Below are 23,764 nucleotides of genomic sequence, written 5' to 3'. Positions count from 1 at the left end.
CAGGAGTGGGTGGGTGAGATTCTGTGGCCTGTGTTGTGCAGGAGGTCAGACTAGAAGATCATAATGGTCCCTTCTGACCTTAAAGTCTATGAGTCTATAACTTTCTTTTCTGAGTCACTGGTTCAAATATGACCAGTTTCAGTGCAGACAAAAGAGCCTTAGCCACTAGGGCTAGTCTACACCGGAAAATGATGTTGTGTTATAACAAATGTTAACTAACATTGTGTTAACTGTCTTTAAATATTTTTATGCTTAAAATTATATTAGATGATCCTGGGCTAATTACTTCAAGTCAACATTCTGACAGGATTTTAAACATGACAGTTCTTGTCTACATTGATGCTAATTTATGTTTAACAACCAGGGCTGGCTCCAGGCACCAGCGGAGGAAGCATGTGCCTGGGTTGGCACATGCTAAGGGGCAGCATTCCGTCCATTCTTGGGGTGGTACAGTACAGGCGCCTTTTTTTTTTTTTTGTTGCTTGGGATGGCAAAAATGGTAGAGCCGGCCCTGTTAACAACAAATGTTATAACCGTGACCTTTCCCAGGGTATTAACTGCTAAGTAGTCTATTGAGTAGATTAGAATATATGAAATAAATTGGTTGTATCAATCCTGTTCCTAAGGGGCAACTGTCTATATCACAAACCAGCACCATAACTGCCTTAGTAGACATGCCAAAGATTGCTTAGTCATGGAGACTGAGCTACCCTCCACTAAATATAGTCACTTCAGAGCATGGTTGAAGAATTCTGGTGGATTTGATGTTGGGATATGTGGGTAAAATAGAGGATTCCATTCTACAAAGCTGCCTATATTTCATAAGAACTTAATTTTCTTAAAATAAATGTAAAGTATTGGGGTAAAGTCCAGTCCCCCCTGAAATCAATAGCAAAACATCCACTAACTTCAATGGGCAGGATTTTAACTTTTATATAGAATCTAAGATTTTGGAATAAGATGGCAATGCAATAATTCAAGCAAAAAGTAATATATACATCTCAAAGTATCCTTTTTGTCAATCAGGAAGTATCTTTACTGACAAAAATTGCCTTTCACTCATGGCAAAAAATAGTGAAATTGAAAAGAGATTTTTGTTTTACTTTTCAGCGAAAGCAATGAAGACTCAAAATATGACAGTTTTACACTCTTTTAAATTATCAGAGCTCATGTTGCAAGAATCTGTAAACTAAACTCAACCAAGAAAGAGTTTTCTGAACAGTTGATGTGAGACTTGAAAAGAGGCAATGTAACAAATGAAATGCGGGGGGAAAATGCTTTCATTCCAATACAGGAACATCTGGTTTATTGCAACAATATCTACTGTAATTATATCACTGCTGGAAGAACTGCTCTAAGTTAGGTTAAATTTGTGGGTTTCCATAATAAACACTGCTTTGGAGGAGTGGGGAGGGGGGTTCACTACCTCACCCATGTCAGATCACATTGAACTGAACTGTGATTTGAGGCAAAAATAACAAAATATGGAAAACATAAAAGCAATGTTTCCAACCATATATTTCGTAAGATATACTGTTGGTCTATTCCTTATTCTAGCAAATGGAATCTGTGCCAAAAAACCAGATTGTTGAATGGCTGACCGTTTTTCACTGATAAAAGTTACAAATGTAAACTTTTTGACAGCTAGGAATTGGCTCATTCTTAGTACTACTATTATTATTAATAATAACATGACCCTCAAAGCACTTTACAAAGGATGGTAAATATCATTATTTCCATTTTACATATGGAGAAAACCGGAGTACTTATGATGGGTCACACAGCAGGTTAGAGGCAGAGCTGGGAACAGAATCCAGGTTTCCTGAGCCCCAGTCCAGTACCCTGTCAAGAATAAAACAAAACCCTCAAAAACAAAAAAACCCTGGACTTTTATGCATAAGGGACTCTGTGATAGAATCTAACATCCAATCAGTTTGTCATCTAACAAAACTAATCAAAGTGCAGCAGTTCACAGTGTGTATCAGTTTCTTTATTTCACAACATCAAATGGAAAGTTTAAATCTACGCCAGTCGTTCATTATGACAGAAATAATCATTGTAGTAGAATGTTGCCACAGGACCAATTAAATCTTTTGATTTCAAAATAAACTTCCCAATGTTTGCCTCAGTATTTATGTAGCAACAAGAAACCACTATCTATTCCATTGACAACACAGTATCTTGATATGATAGTGATAATGGACTATTATTATTATTATAGAAGTGGCTAGAGGCCTGAAATCACACTGGGGCTCTAGTGATAGGCACTCTACATTCACACAGAGACAGTCACTCTGAGGGAATGTCTACACTACAATTAAAAACCCAACAGCTGGCCCATGCCACCTGACTCTGACTTGCAGGGCTTGGGCTAAGGGGTTGTTTAATTGCAGTGTAGCTGCGATTCGGCTGGAGCCTGAGTTCGGGGACCCTCCCATCTCACACGACCCAAGAACCTGGGCTCCAGCCCAAGCTCAAACGTCCACACTACAATTAAACATACCCTTATTCTGAGCCCCATGCGCCTAAGTCAGCTGGCCTAGCCCAGCTGCGGATATGTAATTGCAGTGTAGACATACCCTGAGAGGCTTGTAATCTCAATAGACAAGACGCTATTCCACTGACATTATAGTACATCCAAAACCACGTTCTGCTCTCATTTAAACCTCTCCACCCCCAATGAGTTCAGCACCAGTATAAACAAGAACAGATAAATATTTTATTGGAAACAAAAATAAGAAACTAATTTCACAAGTGGAATTTCCATTAGAACATTCTGGACTTGTCTACACAGGGAAATTCATATGATGGTGATGTGGGCCATTGATTTATACGGGTGCAGAAGGCAAGTTGGATCAGGCACAAAATCTTCAGGTTTTTACCTCTATCTTGTCTATGTGGAGGCTTAGTGCACATCAAACTGAGATGTGAATTTACAGCACATTAGCTTGCCATGAACCAACAGAAGTATGTCAAAATAGATTATGAAACTTTTAGTGTATGGTATGGGGGTCCACAAAGCCAGTGAGTGTGCTGCACTCTAGTGAGCTGTAGATTAACACACTAGTTTGCTGTGCACAAAGTCTCTGTGTAGACATGCCCTCACATTCGGATGTTGTTTTCCCAGCCTTTATCTGGATTCGTAAATTTCTATTCTATGGGCCAAACAGAACTTGCAAAATGTGCTTGTGTTATATCCAATATACCCACATGTTTAACCCATGAACCCAATGTTCTTTCATGTTTGTGTCACAAACAAGTACTTATGCGAGCAATCAGACATGTTATACATGCAAATGTGGGTTTTGTGTGTGCAACAGGCTCATGCTCAAATTTTGTGGGTGCAGGTTAGACACTATCGTTGTTTTTGTATTCTGCAATTGAGGTAATTTCTTACCAAGGTCAATGCTTAGAATTGAAGCTACTGCTGTACTACCCCTGCACATGCAATAAAATAATGCCAGAATATAACATTTGAGATATTTTTCTAATTTGTAATCAACTAGAAAAGTTCATGTTAAGGGTGCATTACAGAATCACTCAGCCTAATTCAGTTTCAGTAAATTGCATCATGTAAATATGCAACCAAATCTTGCTGAAGAAAGATGTATGAAAACCCAGTAGGCTTTTTGCAGTAGCATGTTAGAGAAAATTAAGAAACTGCTTCAAGCATCCAAAATAAAAAACAGATTTCTTATTATTTATGATTTACTGTGTCTGGATTCCTATCCGCATTATAGAGCATAGTGCTAATTGCGACTAGACGAGGGCACATCAATCATATCAAGAGACTTTTTCTGGCAGAGTATTATATATGTTATCCCCTTTTTGACTTTCTCATAGCTTTCTTTCGTGTTTGTCCAATTTTTCTCCAGTTTCATATTAATCTCTTTTTACAAATCAAATCACACAAAAGCTAACAATAGAATAAATCTGAGGTGGAGCTTAAAAATTCCATATACACACACACGCATTTCAATTTTGAAAACTGTGTGGTTGTACTTTTACAAGAATTTAAGTAGAAAATTGTATAACTGAGCTCCTCATATCACTACTGGATTTATTTTCTTGCTTATAGTTGAAGGCCTCTTTTCTGTTTCCCCTAAAACAAAAGGCTTACTCTCATTTATTTCAGTGGGGAAAGATCATGACTCAAAGTGACATACCTGGGGACAGATCCTCAGCCGGTGTAAATAGTCATACCTCAACATAACAACAGAGGAGCTGTCCCCTGAAGTATTAGACACTGATATATATATATAACTGCTATGTACAGACTATATGTATCTGCCCCGGCCTGATTCTGGGATATGGGCAAAGGGAGCATAATGTAGTAAAATCTCATTCCATGGGTAAGTTAGTGACAGCAGGGCAAGCAAGGTATTATTTGCTTTATAAAACTCTGCAGAATCATAATTTCAGTGATGTCAGCCGCTATGGCATGGCAGGGGGGTATATTCCCCTTCCCACTCCCAACCTCCCAGCTCTAGTTCCTTCAGTTGATGGAAATTTTTATAATACAGTTTAATCAGAAAAGGGTTGATTTGGGCATCATTTGAAAACCTTTCTCCCACCAACATCATGGTACCAAACATGACAAACCTAGAATAATTACATGGATATATATTCAAGAAGATGTTTCAAAAATCAACTTTTTAAAAATTATAGTTTAACACACAGATGCATTGCTTGTATGAAAAATACATTGATTTTTGGTAATTCTAAGTTATCTTCACATGTAGGACTGAATACATGTATTCATCAAAGTCATCGAACTCACTAGCAATGTCACCTCTGTCACCTCTGTCACCAGGACCATACCCAGTCGAAAAGGGACCCAGCCTGGTGAAAATGAGTGAGGAATGGTGGGGGGAGGGGCAGCGAGTGATGGAGGGAGGGGGGATGAAGTGAGTGGGGCAGGGACTGAGAGAAGCAGCAGGGGTTGTTCAGTTAGAAAATTGGCAACCCTAACTACTAGACACATTGTCATGTGTCCATGCTACACTTCACATATATCCGTACAAGGCAGGATGCTGGCCAAATATTTGCAGGGTTGTGAGCATCTGCTCTTTGCGCATAAGCTTTTGCTTAGCTGAAGGACTGATTCAGGAGCACCTGGTATTTCACTGGTATGATCTGTCCATCCTTCAAGATCCATCTGTGCCCAATAGACGAGGGGAGTCTGGAATATGTGTGATCATCCTGGAGGTATTCCATTGCTTGATAATTTGTCCTCTGGATAGAAAATATAAATGCACCCCTTGTCATTTGCAATTTTTCTCTGTTTGCTTCTTGGAAAACAGTCACCAATATAACTTTGCAAGTGTCATAAGGCTGGACTTCAAATGGTAAACTTGGCATATGAACATCTACAGTGCATTTATGACTTTTTCAGTCATTGTCTCTGCCATTCTGAGCACCTTAAGAGTGAGGAGAGAGAGTCTTTGGAGGTTGAATCAAATGCCATTCAGTAAGATAGTTGGATCTTTCCAGCCAGCCTTCCAATAGAGTCACGTCTTGAAAGGGTGTGGAAAACTGACTGTGTGGTGGTTCTGGTGCAACCTCACTGATTAGTCTGTGTATTGATGTGGTGGGGTGATCTCCCACCTCCGTGATGTCCGTGGCCTGTGCTCCCCATTGCTGTGCTGGAGCCTTTACATTTCTTTATTGACAAATAAAATGTGCAGAATTTTAAAATATTGTGCACAGAATTTTTATCAATCATATGCAAAATGTAATGGAAAGCAGAATGTATACTGGAGGGGTGGAACTGTTTTCGCAAGTGCTATACACTTTGGAAAATTACGTCAAACACATTTTTAAACACATCAGTAAGTTTTTCAAAGAGGATATGTAAATAGCATTTTTGAAGGGCAAGTAGAATTTGGAGGTGTGCTTGTATAGTGTAAGCTGCCAAGAGGCATTACGTTAACCAGGTCCGTTATTCGCCAAAGATTCAACTACTAGCTGATAGTCTTCGTCTCCCCACTGATGCCTAAAAATGATCAAGACCAAAGTAAAAACAAGAATTTAGTAATAAATTATTTTGGGATTGTAGTTAGTTATGGCATGTAACGTATGTTATGTAACTATGTGCATACCATTTGCGGATGGATTCTAGTAATTTTTGGCTGGATGCTGATGTTGTAATCCAGTGCCTCATTTCAACTCTTTTGGCATAATAAACACAACTGAGAATCAATACTACTGAACTGCTTCTTGTTTTGCCGATGATGGCAAACCTCCCGGAAGCACTCCTTTGATTTATAGTAACTCATAACATTAAAAGAATTAATCCAGTTCTGAGCCTTAATTGATCACACAGCACTGTCATTTGAGGGCCATAGTTTAACTTTGGGAAGGCTGCTTTGCAACAGGGTAATTAAAATAAGTTGTTTTTTAAAAATTTTCTTCAATGTGTATCTCTAGGTTTGTTGTGTTTGGTACCATTGTGGTTGTAGGAGAAAAGGCTTTCAAATGACACCCAACTCAATGAATTTCCAATGAAATTATATTATCAAAATTTCCACCATCTGGAGAACCTGATGGTGGGAGCTGGGGGATGCATGACACACAGAGGGTGACACCATTGAAATTATGATTCAATAGATTTTTCTGAATCAAATGAGATCTCCCTTACCTTTCTATCATTAACTTGCCCATGGAATTATACATGGTCCCAGACTAGTAGTCCTGGGAGGTATTGAGAGTTTCCTGAGAAGAGCTAAGCACCCTTGGCTCCTTTTGAAGTCAGTAGGTTCTGAAAATGCTCCACACACCTTCCAGGATTAGGCACCGAATCAATAAAAGCAGCTAAATTATTTACCATTATTCCATTTAATCTACCTCAAAATTTTGGGTGAGATATTGAGCTCAATCCTGCAAAATGTTGAGCATTCTCAACTCCCAGTGATTTGAAACTAGAGTTAAGTTGATCTACATGTCCCAGGAGTCACTCAGTACCTTGTAGGATTCAGTTTATAGTATTTAAAAAAAGAAAACCTTTCTCTTTATATAAAAGCAAAGTTTTAAAATGTCTCATACTAACCAGAAACACAATAAAACAGCCAAAACGCAAAACATGATTTCCAATTCTCCAGCCTTTGTTTCCACTTTTATAGTGTTTCATTAGTAACATCTAAACAGCAAAAAATTGCTTATGGCTGACTGACTTCCTCCCTTGGTGCTCATAAGTCATCACTGATTGGCTTGCCTGCCTTTCATCTCTGCTAAGCTCAAATCAGAATTACTTGCTCCGAGGATGTGTTTGTTTCCAGCTGTGGGCCCCACACTGCATTACAGAGTGAGAGGTATTTATTGGCACTGGCTGCTTAAGTTTGCAGAATTTTGCTTGGGAAAGATGGGGCAGCACCTGGGTCTGTTAGATGTTTCATTTTCTTTCATTGATAGCATTGGAGATCATCCCTGTGGGAGTCTGAATAGCTTATTCAGTTTTGGATTTTGCATTTTTAAATATTAGCTTGGAAAGGAAAGCTTTCTGCTCTGAGAAAAGATGGGAAACATTATTTCAGAGAGAGGCAGTAAAGTCCTGTGGCCAGAGCAAAGGTCTGGGAGAAGGAACACCTGAAATTTAAATCTTGGTGCTGCCAGTGATTCACTCAATGGCTTTGGACAAGTCATTTAACCTCTCTATCAGCCAAATTCAGACCTAGTGAAAGTCAGTGGAGCTACATCCTCGTATACTAATTCTCAATTTGGCCCTCTGTCTGATTTTCCTCATCTGAAAAAGAAGGATAATAATATTTGCAGCGATGTTGTGAGCCCTTAATTAGTTAATGTTTATCCAGAACTTACAAGATGTAGAGTGCAATATAAGTGTTAAGTATTATATATGCTGTACAAAAAGGATGAAAATGATTCTGGTCCCAGTTGTGTGAGGTGCTGAGCATCCTCCGCTCTGGAGGAGACGGGGCGAAGACATAGAAGACAAGAGCAGTTAAGCATGGAGGGGCACAGGAGACAGGAATCAATCAGAGATGAGAATGCTCGGGAACTTCCAGGAGGTGCATAACACCTCTCAGGATCAACTCTTAGAGCAGCTTTTCTGCAGTCAACATTTGGAAAACAGATTCTATTAGGTTTCTCTCTTGTTTTCCTACTATTCTTTAGCAGACCTTTTGCAAAAGGGGCTACTGCCAGTGCATGAAAGCTGAGATTTTTCAAAACCACATAAGGCATTTAGATGCACAACTCCCAATGGGAATTGTATGTGTAAATCCCCTAGTAAGATCTGAAGATCTCAACCGAAAATAATATAGATTCTAGATACAAAATATGACGAAGACAAGCATGATAAACATTGATCAAAAACAGAACAGCTCTCGCAGAAACTGTGGTGTCAGGCAATATTTACTTTTACTTTTTGGTTTCCTTTTTGGAGTTTACTTTGATGACTCTCTGGTTACAGCCCCTGCAATAGGTCTCCTCTTTGAGATAATTGCTTTGTTGTGGTGCAAGTGTTGGGTAATGCTGTAGACACTATTTCATACACAGGTGCTGAAACTATTTTCTGGAAGAATATGGATATGTTAGCCCTGTGGATGTATCACTGACCTCCCACCATTAACGTAGCTGTGACTGATGCCAAAATTAATACCTTCATTAGAGTGGGGCCATCCTTTCACAAGGGAGTGAGATAAAGAGAGACTTTCAGTGGAAGTGTGATGGAGAATATGTCCCCAATATTAAAAAATACTTTCTGTAGTTTTCATTGCCCATGCTGATGGTAGTGGTCCTTGTGAACCATGTTGTGCCACGTCAAAATGAAAACAGCTTCATTAAAAAGGTTTTGATGGCCCTTGCAGGACTTACGCTCAATACAGCCCTGTTACAACAACAAAGTCTTCACACCACAAAGATCAGACATCAGGGATGGACTCAAGCCACAAAATTAAGATCCTGTGATTTCAAACACACCAAAATTCCAATGTTGTTCCGATGAGGGTACTGACCATCCAAGGAGATACATACATTGAAACCCAATGAGCATTGCAAGAATGTATATCCCAGGATGATCAGCCCACATGGCATTTTGGTAAGCTCTGAAATACAGACAAAGGTCATATATAAATTCCAGCTCATAGAAACTTGTTTGGATTTCAAATTCTGCTCAAGTTTGGGGACATTTGGCTGCAGGGTTTTGATTCAGACTCATCTCTGTTAGAAACAGGAAATGCTGGGGGCTTTTAAACATTGTGAATTTTTACTGGTGACCAGCTCAGGTTATTGAGAGCAAGTGTTTCTGTAATTGTGATACACTGGAAAAATTCTCAGGCCCTCAAACCTATACTTCTGGGATAGCATGTAAATGGTGTATAGAGTTGGCACATTAGGCTATAATATGGAACACATAGGAACATACTTTGGCTCAAGACTTGCTATGGGGTGTGCATGGGAAGGCATTTTACTTTTTTCCTCATTTCTGTTTAGTGTTTTATTTTAAAAGCTGAGGTAAGGCCAGAAATAAACGTTAAGAAACCAGGTATCATAATCTTCAAAGTGCTTTACAAACATTAGCTAATTAAACCTCTCACACTCCAATTACACAAGCAAATAGCATTCCCCTTTTATGGATGGAATCTGAGGTTCACAATGTGGAAGCTGCTCAAAGCTAAAAAGGCAGCCAGTGTCAAATCCAGGGATAGAAATGGGGGATGCCTGGTTCTCTAACCTGTGCTCAAATCGCTCACTCATTATACATTTATCCCACTGTATTTGTGGGTGTAGACATTTTTTTTGGAGGGTTAAGAAACATTTAAGTGAATGATTCCTCATTGACTGCTTCCTTGCTGGTTGTCACATCTTCCATATTACAGTGGTACAGGGCAGCATTATAAACTAACGTTGCATTCATGTAGCTGGCTAAACTTTTCCATAGTTTTCCTCTCTCCCAGCACCAGAAATCCTGTCTTTGTGGTCTCAAGGGTTTGGACTGAGGAGAAACCCACAGGGAAGAACTTATTTTCCCTTATTCAGAAAAATGAATGTCCTTTTAATGCTCTTTTGCCATGCACTGGCCTTTGCACTCTGGCCTGAGCTCTTTAGCTTCTGTCGTTCATCCTGGAAGAGCTTTCCCACATCCTTTAATGTCAGGGGACTTCCCGAACATGGACAGTGGTTTCTGTATGTGTTTGTGTCGGAGTAAAGGAGCAGAGGTGCCACAGTAGGCTGGAATAGAACAATTGCTGATGGCGGCGGAAGAAGCAGAGCTTGAAAGGCCTGGATCACAATTGGGTTCTATGGGTGCAGAGTCTCTGACTCTCCATGGTTTGGTGTCTGTACAGGTAAAAGCCATTTAAAAAAATGTGGTCACTAAAATTGCATCTCCTGTTATGCACATCCATGTTTTTATATGCACCCAAAAAAACCAGAAAACCACAGATTTCCAGGTGTACACCACATCATAGGTCCCTTTGTCCTCTGCATTTGCTTAGTAAGTTCATGCTTCCCAGATATTTTGCAAAGAAAGCTACTAATGCAAAAACATGTGGTTGGATGGATATTTCTTACTTGACACATTGTGAATCTCATTGGCTCTGTACACTAACTGTGTGATAGAGGTATTTTTTTTCAGTTTCTGGTAATTAAATCTAGGTAGCAGGGTTAGAAACAGGAAGTAGAAAGGGACCCAAAATCTAAAATTCTGACCAAAACTTTTCTATAGTTTGAGAGAGCTTGAGCTTTGGTTTTGATTTTAGTCCATCTCTAATGAGAAGTAGTAAAATTCTATGTTCCTTAAACTTTGCAAAATAATATTCTCTAAGGAGTCTTTCTGGCCCCCATTCCTAATCCCCAAGATTTACCCAGAGTAAATGATGTATGAAAAATCTTTTTGACTGTTTATTTTATATAAATAGATACAGATATATATATATATAGATATATATAAAACCCTTGCAGCAGATAACAGGGAACTAGCATTAAGATGCTCTGACCAGGGATGGAACAGATTTTATTATATATATATATATATATATATATATATATATATATATATATATATATATATATATATATATATATATATATATATATATATATATATATATATATATATATATATATAAGTGCCTTTGATCTGAATGCTGTGAGCTGTGCTTCTCAGTAAACTGCAAGATCAGACCCTAAATAAGAGCCCAATAATGCAGTCACTCAGTCAATAACTACATTTGTGGATGTTCTAGATGGTCCTGATTCTTCAAGATGCTGAAGCTTACCCCATTCTGGAGGCTCACAGAATCCATCCCTGTAGAAGAAACTACAGGTTCAAGTCCTCATTCTGTAACATAACCTTTAATAATATCGATGTTGCCAATCAATACCTTAGATCCTCGGTCACAAGATGTTAGATAGATTATAGAACTGAGGTTTCTTAATCTATTGAATATCAAAAATGGCCACTTCTGGTTTGCTATTCACACCATCTGTTGCCAGCAGGTTGTATCTGCAGATTGATGATTGTTACTGATTTTGGAGTGCTGAGTGGTTAAAAGCAAATCTTTAGTAACTGAGAAAGTCTTCCATCATTGATTTCATTAGGGTATGTTGGCACGGCAAAAAGAAAATATACTGCATGAGGCTTCATAGAATTATTTCTCCCAGCCACATGTGATATAAATAAAACAAACCTCGAGAGTCTGGCTCAGAATATGGAATAACATTTATCCTGCAATCATTTCTGTTGTGTTTCACCACAGAACATGTTGAATTATGGGCGTCACCATATATAATATTTAAATATTTCAGTGGTACCCCAAAGCTCCCAACACTCTTGTTACTTTCCCACATGCGAGACAACTTGCCAGCAGCATTTCAAAGAGTAGCACAGTCACTTTGTAGCAGCCCCTTTGTTTCAGGAAATATAAATCTGATGGAGAGATGCATCTAGGCTGCAGATGGTGTGTCACATTCTGAGCCGTAGTTTCATCCCCTTTGTGATCTTTTAGTGGTGCAAAGGGCTTGTAGATTGCCCTAGTGGGGTGGGGGTTTCCCTGGCATAAGGGAATCCCTAAGTGGTGTAAAACTAACATAGCCAGCTCTGTGCCATCACTCCTTGCAGGGGTGAGTGCCATGTGCTCTGGTGATCCACAGCTACTAGAATTGTCACTAGGGGGTTTGACTTGGAGAAGCCCACTTAGTCATGCTATCAGCTAAGCCAACCCCACAACTGGTCCCAAGACTGAGGGAGTGGAAAGGTGGCTTGAATGACATATTTGTCCTCCTTTAGTTACTGCACTGAAAGCAAACTCACCAAAACAGAGGATCTGACACCAGAGGTTAGTGCCAATTAAGAGAAAATGAAGTTCAGTGAGCAGGCAAAAGCTCTCAAATATCAACTGAAAAATAAGATTGAAGATGGCGAGTTTAAGACACTGTGGTGGTAAATAACAAATAAACAGCCATCACAGATGACCTCTTAAGATGCAGAGATCTTGTGTACATGCAAATTTCTCTAATAATAGAGAATAGATAAATATAAATAACAATAAATGATATAAGTGAAGAAGTATTTCTAAATAAGATATGTTTCGTGAAGCATCAGTGGCTCTTTCTGAGGATTTTACGATGCATATAGGATTTGAATAGATCACTGGATGTGGCACAAATTTTAAACAGGTTCTTTATTTTTTTTTCTTAGGTAGTTGGCCTTTGGGCATTATAGCAGGAATTTTCAAAAGATAATTAGGCAAATAGATGTCACAATGGGGGATGCTGGGTTCTGTACACTTTTGAAAACCTGGCCCTTATGTAAGTCCCTAAGTAAGAGCTGAGCTCTTTTGAAAATCTGGCTCCATGAGTTTCTCAGAGTATGCAGGATGACTTCTTTTCACACTAAAAATATCCTACATTATCTCTTAGAAATTGGCTAATGCTTGCACATTTGGTAGGGTCCACTGGAGGGCACTGTGGCAGGCAGGGGGAGACTGCTGACTGGGAGAAACAGTCCTGACTCAACTCACCTACCCCTCTTACCCATCTCCTGCATGGTCATGTATTCTGAAGCCTCTTGCCAGATTCCATCCTCTCCCTTAAATTGGGAAGCAATTGTGGGAGTTGGACTGCAAGAGCACTGGAGGCCAGGGGAGGAAAGGATCTGCATGCAGCATAGATGCAAGTATTACATAATGCAGTACACTAAGAGCAGGAATTACACAGAGCCTCATGAGGAGTGTGGGGAGAACAGGGCTGATGGCTAAAGTAAGGTAGGCAAGAGTATATATGGACTGGAGGGAGGGCAGACCGGTGGAATGGTATTTGAAAGAAGAGAGAGAGCTATAGTGGAAAGGGAGATGAAACTTCTTTTCGGATGAGGGAGAATTTTCTCTTGGAAGAGCTTCCTCAGTCCCCATCTTTCGGAATGTTGGTCTGAGACTTCTAAGGGCTAACAAATCTAGACAAGCACAAAAGACTTCTGCCACAGACCCTCTTTGTGTTAGTATATAGCTGTTTTTTTGTGAAACCTTTCATCTGAGGAGCTCAAGGCACCTAAAATGATTGAATTAAACTCCACAACACCCCTGAGATGTGGGTATTGATTGTAATCTTCACTTTGCAGATGGGTACTCTTAGGCACAGAGAAGTTAAGCGACTTGTCCAAAGTCACACATAAGGATCAGATGAGGGAACAGAATCGAGGAGTCTTGATTCCTACTCACATGATCTCACCCTTAGACTACACGCCTTTACCACATGAATATAGCATCTGACTGGGGCACTGTGGATACAGAATGCCTCTTTTCCCTGGAAGCCTGTCAGTAGCAATCAGGGGTACACATTGCCTACTGAGAGAATGGATGATCAGAACACTCTGTGGTTAAAATAGGAAACATTAGTCATTTTCCTTTCAGGACTACAGCAAAGCCCTGCATGAATGATATCATCAGCTAGAATATTGTAACTAATGGAGGAAGCTAAATGTATGCATTAACTGTTGTTTTAACCCACTTTCCTCTCCTCCACCAGCATATGCAAGAGGTAAAAATCTTGTAGACGGACCTACAGAACCTTCTTTACAACCTTCATATGACATCAGTAGAGGCTTGAACCAAAAGCAGTGTCTCCCTTTTCAAGCCAGCAGGAACTACAGCCAGGAAGTATTAGTCAGCAGAGATTTCTGGTAGCTGTTTGGAACCACCAAAGTGAAATGTTTTCTGTAGAATTATAATGAAGGGAGAAGGATCCATAACTAGAACATCTCTCTCTCTCTTTTTGCAAAAATGTTTTTTTTTTTACCAAAAGTTTGCTTTTTGACAAAAAAGCAAATTTTCATAGTGGGTCAAATTTTCCATTTTGTCAACAAAAAAGAAATATTTTCCAAGTGTTTGGGTTTTGATAAAACTTTTCGTTTTTTGGTCCCATTTTCAAAAAAATGAACATTTTTTATCAAAAGATTATTTTTACCAAAAACAGAACTGAAGAAACATAATACCTTCTCTCTCACCTATTTTTTCTGTAATGTTATTTCGACAAAATCCTTCTTTAAAAATTTCCAATAAAAATAAATGACAATTTTGACCAATACTAGCCACAACAATTCATCCTATGAAGGTTACTGCATATTTATAAATACCAATGGTAGTGACTTATACTCACATAAATAAGAGAATTTGTGCACACAAATAGGATTTGCTTATACAAAGAAGATAACTTTGTGCATTTCATGAAAGCATTAGGTGCAAATGGCTGTGCTACATAAGGGAATCATGCAATACCCCAACATAATAATGTTTGTTATAAAGTGATACATATGTATTAATGAAAATAAACTGCACACAAATTTAAGGACACAGCCTCAGCTGGTATAAATCAGAATAACTGCAACAGAGCTAAATTGAGCTGACAATCTGGCCCTATTGCTATCTGAATAAGGATACATGGAGGCATAGAGAGGTGAGGTGATTTGCCCAGTGTCCCACAGAAATTCAGCGAGGCAACATGACCACTGGGCAGGATATGGGCTTTAAAATGTCTCCAAGTAGGGCATTCCAAGCATGAGGGGTGGTGTGGAAAAAAGTGAAGAGGTCATGGTGGCCAGATGGGATACCAAGCACAATATTTTTGGTGGAATGGAGGAGGCAGATATGACAGTAAGAGTCCAACAGTGAGGAGGGAAGAGCAGTTAAAGATCTTGAAGGTGAGAAGAAGCTTGACCATGATGTAATGGAAAAGGGGAGCCTGTGAAAAGATTCAAACAAGGGGTGATGGCATTAGATTATTAGATCATCTGGGTTGTGTATGGACTGGAGGACAGAGATGTGGGTGTCAGGGAGGCTAGAAAGGATAAGGCAGCAACAGTCAAAAAGGGGGATGATGAGGGACTGAATGAGCGTTTTGGCCGTAGGCACAAGAAAGAAAAGGTTAGATCATACAAAATTTGGAGACTGCCTGGGTGTTCAAGAGAGAGGGGAAAGTTGAAGACATCATGGGTTTAATGGACAGGGAAGATGGTAATGTTTTCAACAGTGACAAAGAATGGGACATGAGGGGAGGATGCTTAGAGAAAACATGAGGAGTTCAATTTTGGACGTTAGGTTTAAGTTGACAGTTGTTCAGACCTGATCTGGTTCAAGTTCATGGACAGTGTTTGGGCAGGTTCTCATTTTATCTGTTAGTATGCCAGCAGTTTATCCAGATTAAAGTATACATTGGGTAAAAATGCAATAGGAACACTTTATAGAGACAGAATGATTTAGATTGAAAATTGGGGGAAAAAATTGTAAAAACATTTATTTTTATATTGAAAACCGATAGATGCAATAATCAATAGAAAGGTTAACATAACATTTAAAGAAATCCACTGAAAACAGGATTTTTTTCAGTCATTATTTAAACATTCCCTTGCAATGTTTGGAGTGCAAACAGTGCAACATTGCATAAGAGCATGGCTGCTGGAAAACTAAACTGACTAGAAACAAAAGTGAAACTATTTTCATTCTGCATGGTGGAAGAAATCCCAAATGTAACCAAATAATAAACAGTGTTGACAAGTCTTGCCATTTTATTGTAAGTCTCATGATATCTGTAATTTGTCTTAAAGCTCTGGAGTCATGTGATTACATCAAAAGCTCTACTTTCATTTAAAATAGTGTGTTTAGATTTCTTGGTTGCAGAGAAAAGCTTGAAAGTTTGAACCTCAAAGGCTCAAAACTAGGCAGCAAATAAAAAGAATCCCAAATTCATTATTTGTTTCAAATCTCATGATTTTAAGCTAATCTCATGATTTTGGGGGCCTGACTCATGATTTTAGAGCTCCTGTACATATCCAGAGGGTTCAGATATGTCTTTACTCTCCTCGCCAAAGCAGCATGTCACCATCTACACAGCTATTTATACCCACTCTGAGGGGGGGTAAGGTGGCATGTAGTGTATGTACTCTACACACTTCTAAGAAGAGCGTGCAGCGTAGACATTTACTAAGCAAATCACTTGATGATGTACAAGAGGGAATAGAATCTAGATCAGGTCTCCTTAGCTGGCCTATCTCTGAATTTTCTTGCCTACCATAAAGCCTTAGTTTTGCAATTACTTGCATGGTGTGTAAAGTTATTACACTCCAGCACATGTGTGAATGAAGGCTACATGTGAGTGCAAGTAAAATTAGGGACTGAGCAGTAGTAAATTTCAAACTCCTTCTTTCAAATTCTCTTTCTCATAAATACTCAGGATAAAACTGGAGTATGAGCAGAAAATTGTTGCATCTGAGAAGTCATGTACTTAAGCATGACCTTCATTGTGCCTAATGAGATGTTTAACTACAATTTCCCCTCTGTGGGTCTAACCCTGAAAACACTTGTTATCAAGCCTAGTCACTTAGGATAGGTTCCATGAAGGGACTTAGGTGCTGCAACACTGAGCATCACAGTGCCTAACGTTTAAGAGCCTAGAAAATCAAAGGAAAACGAGGTGATCCACAAAGCTAAGTTAGGTGCCTAGGCTCTCTGTACAATGGATGAGGAGGGCTGGGCACCTGAAAATGCAATCTCCAAGTCAAGCGAGGTGAGGAGCAACCTAACCTAGCCAATGGGAGATGCCAACCAGAAGTGAGTGTGGTAAACCCTGCCCCTCTCTCAGAAATAGGCATCTGAGTCTGGGCTGCAGAGAGGTGCCTAAATCCACAAAGAGGAAACTGCCACCTGTAATTAGACAGTTTAGGTGCTTAAGGCATTTCTTGTGGGGAATGAGTTAGGAATCTGTCTCACTCCATACAAAACAGCTGGAGTAGGAGGTGCCAATCTTATACCTTTTATCCCACTGGTTAGAGCACTCACCTGGGATGTGAGAGACACAGGTTTAATTCCCCGCTCCCTGCCATAACCACTGGCCTACAGAATCATTCCCAGTCTCTCTTTCTGGCATAGTGATTGTTCCACTAGGGATAAACAGTTAAATAGTCATTCGTAAGGGTACAGTTCTGTCATGGTGGTCACCATTATCATAGAACCTGTGAATTTTGTCATTTATATGGACTCTGTTGCTGGGGAATTAACAGTTTGTTGCTTTGCTTTGATATAATCCTCTCTGCAGTGGGACTAGCTTAAAGCTGTTAATATGCAACAGCAGGATGCACATGGGTTTTTTACCATAACTGTGCCATGACAAAATTTACCATGACAAAATTGTATCCACAGGCAAGGGGACACAGAGAGAGAGAATGACTCTATAGTCCAGTGGTTAAGACATCCACATAGCAGACCTTGCGTCCAGTCCCCCTGCTCCAACCATTCTTTCATCATTTATCCACAGTGGAACAGCTTCAACAGAAGAGATTAAGGAATCCCCCATATCACAGGATTCCATAGCTCAATGGTTAGAGCACTCTCCTGAGCGATGGGAGACCCTGTTCAAATCCTTTGTCCCTATCTGAACCTGAGTGTCCTACGTTCCAGGTGAACGCCCTAACCACTAGGCTAGAAGCTATAAGGTGGGCAGGGGTAGCACCACCATCTACTCCTTTTATGGCTGGATTTTGAATGAGAACAATGCTGTAGGAATGCTCAGAGGTCACCTGCAGGATTGGACCCTGCACGTGATGTAGGTGGCTGAATGCCTACCTTCGAACAGTTCATGAATTGCTGGGGGGCCTAGCCAGGAGATAGTTGTCTAGAGAGGGACAGCAATGTGTATACTCCAGGGCCTAAAACATAGGTGCCTGTGGAACTTACAGCAAAAAGTTAGGTACCAAGTGAGTTTAGGCACCTGCAAGGTTTAGGTGCCTACAAGGTGTGGAAGTAGGATTTTAGTGGATCATAATGGTGCTGTGCTTGGGGACTGAGGCACCTAACTCTGGTGTTTAGGCACCTAAGTTTCTTCTTGGATTTCACCCTTAGGTACCTAAAATCCTATGAGAATCTGGGTCTAACTACTACTGAAATCTATGAGAGTTAGGGACCTAAATACCTTTGAGGATCTTGGCCTTCAGGCTTACTCCTGCTACTTGGCAATTGCAGCTTGGCAATCACCTGACAACTCTCTGATTAAGTCCCCAGTCCTTAGGCAAAATTCTCATTGACTTCAGTGGTGTTGAACTGGGCTCTCTTGCACGCTTTGTGCTGCTCACCTTCATTTACTTTGTACTTACTGCCACAGCATTCTATGTCTGTGTTGTGCAAGATTGAGGTCTTGGCTACACTGGAGAGTTGCAGCGCTGGTGGTGGGTTTACAGCGCTGCAACTTACTCACCGTCCACACTTGCAAGGCACATACAGCGCTGCATCTCCCTGGCTGCAGCGCTGGCTGTACTCCTGCTCTGCCTAGGGTATAACAATTGCAGCACTGGTGATGCAGCACTGCTCGGCCAGTGTGGCCACCAAAAGCGCTGTAATTGGCCTCCAAAGTATTCGGAGGTATCCCAGAATGCCTGTTCAGCCACTCTGCTCATCAGTTCGCACTCTACTTCCCCGGCCTCAGGTGACCCGCCCTTTAAATTCCCCGGGAATTTTAAAAATCCCCTTCCTGTTTGCTCAGCCAGGTGTGGAGTGCAATCAGAATCTTTCCAGGTGACCATGCCTCTATGCGCAAAACGAGCCCCAGCATGGAGCAATGGCGAGTTGCTGGACCTCATCAGTGTTTGGGAGGAGGAAGCTGTGCAGTCACAGCTGCGCTCCAGCAGTAGGAATTACGATACCTATGGGCAGATCTCAAGGGCAATGCTAGAAAGGGGCCATGACCGGGATGTGGTGCAGTGCAGGGTTAAAGTAAAGGAGCTACGGAGTGCCTATTGCTAAGCCCGCGAAGGAAACTGCAGCTCCGGTGCTGCCCCCATGACCTGCCGTTTTTACAAGGAGCTGGACGCGATACTAGGGGGTGACCCCACTGCCAATCCGAGGAGCACGATGGAGAGTTCAGAGCAGGGAGAAGTGGGGGAGGGTGTAGAGGAAGCCGAGAGTGAGGCTACTGGGGTGGAGGGAGACACCCCGGAGTCCCAGGAGGCATGCAGCCGGAAGCTCCTCTCAAGCCAGGAGAAGGCTAGCCAGTTGCAGCAGCTGGAACTTGTTGGTGAAGAAGAAGCAGAGAAGCGGGTTCCCGGTAAGCAGATTTTATTTTTAGGATGGAAATGTTTTGGGAGAGGAGGGTGGGGGTTATGGCTGCCTGTATGCATGCCTAAATGTGGAATAGGCCATTGATTTGGTCTATCACGTCTCTGTAATTGGCCTCAGTAATCTCTTCAAAAGTTTCAGCCAGAGCTTGGGCAATGCGCTTGCGCAAGTTTATAGGGAGAGCCACAGTGGTCCTTGTCCCGGTCAGGCTAACTCGTCCGCGCCACTGTGCCGCGAGGGGTGAGGGGACCATTGCTGCACACAGGCAAGCTGCATAGGGACCAGGGCGGAATCCACATTGCTGTAGAAGACCCTCCCTCTCTTCCCAGGTAACACGCAGCAGTGATATATCTGGCAGTAGAAAATCCTGTTGAAAATGTAGGGATAGTGTTCAGTGCAGGTCCCCAAGTAGCTGCTCTCTGCTTTCCCCAATGCACAGAAACCCCAGTGAGCCCTCAGGCAGTTCCCCTTCCCAGGTGAAGTCACAGCAGAAACACTCACCCCATTACTCGCCATGCCTTCGCTGCCGTGGCCTCTCTGTGCTATGTTTGGTATGTGTAAATGGTGCTACAAATAGTCTACAAACTCCTTCACTGTGATAATAAACAATGTAGCCTCTGTATTAAATGTTTCTATTTCTGTTATTTTAAGTGTCCTTGAATCCTCCAGCCCTATCACCGCCTGCGCGAAGACTACAGAACTTGAGGAAAAATCCTAGGAAATCAAAAGAAGATTTGATCAAAGCAGTTATGAATCAGTACTCCAGAGATAGTAAGAGGCTGCAGGACTGGAGAGAGAAAATGCATGAGTGGAGGCAAACACAAAGCAGGAGAAAGGAATTGGCTACCAAGAAAAGCACAAAGCAGCTGATAAGCCTCCTGGCTCGCCAAATAGACTGTATGCAGTCTCTCGTAGCCATGCAGGCAGATCAGTACCGTGGTAACCCCCACCCCTCCCAAAGCTCTCTCCCTTGTTCCCCAGTGTTTGCACAAAACACCTTTCTCCAGCAGCCTGGTTCTTACCACCATCAGCTGCCCCCAACACCTGTACGTTCACCTACCAACCCTGAGAACTACAACCCTTACCTTGCATCTGACGAAGTGGGTATTCACCCACGAAAGCTCATGCTCCAAAACCTCTGTTAGTCTATAAGGTGCCACAAGACTCTTTGCTGCTTTTACAGATAAAGACTAACACGGCTACCCATCCGATACTTAACCCTTACCCTATGCACTCAACCCCCATCACGATGCAGCATATTAATCCTGAATTGCAGCAGGCATTAAACAGCAATCCATGCAGGACAAATTCAAACCTCTGAATGTACAGTCCACCACCCTACCCCCCTGCCCTTTTATGAACTGTATTTTGAATAAATGATTACTTGGCTTATAAAACATTTTTTATTATTGTAGAAAGTGAGAAATACTGTATCCCAAGGGAAAAACGGGCACAGCAAAGGCACCAAACATTACTGTTGGCTTTCAGCCTCAAATTGCTCCCTTAAGGCATCCCTAATCCTTGAAGCCCTTTGCTGGGCCTCTCTAGTAGCCCTGCTCTCTGGCTGTGCAAATTCAGCCTCTAGGCATCGAACCTCGGAGGTCCATTCCTCACTGAATGTTTCACCCTTCCCTTCACAAATATTATGGAGGGTACAGCACGTGGATATAACAGCGGAGATGCTGCTTTCCCCCAAATCTAGCTTCCCGTAGAGACACCTCCAGACACCCTTTAAACGGCCAAAAGCACACTCCACGGTCATTCTGCACAGGCTCAGCCTGTAGTTGAACCGGTCCTTGCTCCTGTCAAGCTTCCCTGTATACAGTTTCATGAGCCACGGCATTAAGGGGTAAGCAGGGTCTCCAAGAATCACAATGGGCATTTCGACTTCCCCTACTGTGATCTTGCGGTCAGGGAAAAAAATCCCGGCCAGCAGCTTCCTGAACAGGGCACTGTTCTGAAAGATGTGTGCATCATGCACCTTTCCAGGCCATCCTGAGTAAATGTCAGTGAAACGCCCACGGTGATCCACAAGCGCTTGGAGAACCACAGAGAAATACCCCTTGCGATTAATGTACTCGGATGCCAGGTGGGGTGGTGCCAGAATAGGAATATGCGTCCCATCTATTGCCCCTCCACAGTTAGGGAAACCCATTTGTGCAAAGCCATCCACAATGTCCTGCACGTTCCCCAGAGTCACAGTTCTTCTTAGCAGGGTGCGATTAATGGCTGTGCAAACTTGCATCAACACTATTCCAATGGTCAATTTTCCCACTCCAAACTAGTTCGCGACCGATCGGTAGCTGTCTGGAGTTGCCAGCTTCCAGATTGCAATAGCCACCCGCTTCTCCACTGGCAGGGCAGCTCTCAATCTCATGTCCCTGCGCCGCAGGGTAGGGGCGAGCTCAGCACACAGTGCCATGAAAGTGGCTTTTCTCATCCGAAAGTTCTGCAGCCACTGCTAGTCATCCCAGACTTGCAGGACGATGTGATCCCACCACTCAGTGCTCGTTTCCTGAGCCCAAAGGTGGCATTCCACTGTGCTGAGCACGTCCGTTACTGCCACAAGCAATTTAGTGTCTTGCGCGTCAGGCAAATCAATATCATCGTCTGACTCCTCACTGTCACTTTGGAGCTGAAGGAATAGCTCCACTGCCAAACGTGATGTGCTGGCAACATTCATCAGCAAGATCCTCAGCAGCTTGGGCTCCATTTGTAACAGAAATCGCGCTGCAGACTCACAATGGCACCAAACTGCTTGGAATGTGTAGCAAAGCACCACGGGGCGTTGGAACAGGAAGCGGAAAGACCCGCACCCTTCTGTCCCCTTCCCACAGCACCAAAATGGGACGAGGTGCTCTGTGGGATAGCTGCCCACAATGCACCACTCCCAGCAGCGAATGTGGCCACACTGCAGTGCTGGTAGCGGTCAGCGTGGCCACACTGCAGTGATGGCCCTACACAGCTGTACGAACACAGCTGTAACTCCCAGCGCTGTACAAATGTAAGTGTAGCCAAACCCAAAGTTTACAGAGACTGGCAAAACACTTGATAGGGTTTGAACCTCTGGATTAATGCATTGAACCATACCTCTTATGAATGATGAATGATATTTATACAGGACGTAGTATATAGTATAATAAATATAGGGTAATAACACCTTCCAGTCTTGCTGATATTTCAGTATATACTATTTTCCTATCATGGGCAAACAAAACAGTGACATGGTATCTCAAAGTTGGATCTCCCTTACGCATCACAAAATAAAACCAAGCCGCAATATGCTGTTCTTCAGTGGAGGGCAAATTTGATTCATGTCACACAGGTATGCTACTCCCATAGGGGCAAGTTTGTACTTCAAGAAATTATTTGGTGAAATAGCAAAACCATTTGTAATCTCAATTAACCCCTTTTTAGTCCCATTGCCTGTAAGGAGTTCAGGATTTTGAGGAATTTCATATCCATCCATGTTGCCCTTCCATCACTGCATCTTGACATATAATCCAGTGTGATATAAAGTACATTATCTGCATCAACCGTAAGCACGTAAACCTCTCAAATTTGTTTTTTTCCACCTCTGAGCATTTCCAGTCGTGCACAATTCTTATAATGGCTGATACAGGTGTAGATTTTGGAGAAAAGTTGCTTTTACATTACTTGGTAGCAGAACAGTTGTAAATTTTTTGCTCACAGGACAAGATCAAGGCTACCTTAGAAGTGGTTCTAAGAATGTGTTAAATGTGAGTGTGCACAGAAGATGCTTTAAACATTTCTCCCTGTTTCACGGTAGATTGAGTTGGTTGATCATAGCGTTTGGGCTGCTTTGATTAGACAGCAGTATGTTCCAGCAAAGCTGTAAAGGCTATCCCTATTGGTATCCAATTTAATAATTATGATAGCAATGATTAGAATTAAAAAAAATGAGGTAATAGTTATTTATATGATTGACATTCTGCCTCAGTGTTTTCACACAAAGACCTCTCTCTCTCTGACATGCAGGCACTGCATTCCCCACACATTCTTGAAGCCTACACCACATACTCAAACAATAGAGAGCCTTCTTTCATTTTCCTGCCTAGTTTCTGTGAACAGAACTCTGTTGACAACAGAGTCTGTTCTCACTCCTGAAGAATTCCAAAAATTGAACAATATAAGGAGAGCCTGTGACTTTCAGGACACATCTTAAAGCACTCTGTTTTTAAATTGTG

Source organism: Gopherus flavomarginatus, chromosome 5, assembly GCF_025201925.1.
Source record: "Gopherus flavomarginatus isolate rGopFla2 chromosome 5, rGopFla2.mat.asm, whole genome shotgun sequence".
Classification (NCBI taxonomy): Eukaryota; Metazoa; Chordata; order Testudines; family Testudinidae; genus Gopherus; species Gopherus flavomarginatus.
Note: the sequence above shows the minus strand (reverse complement) of the source record.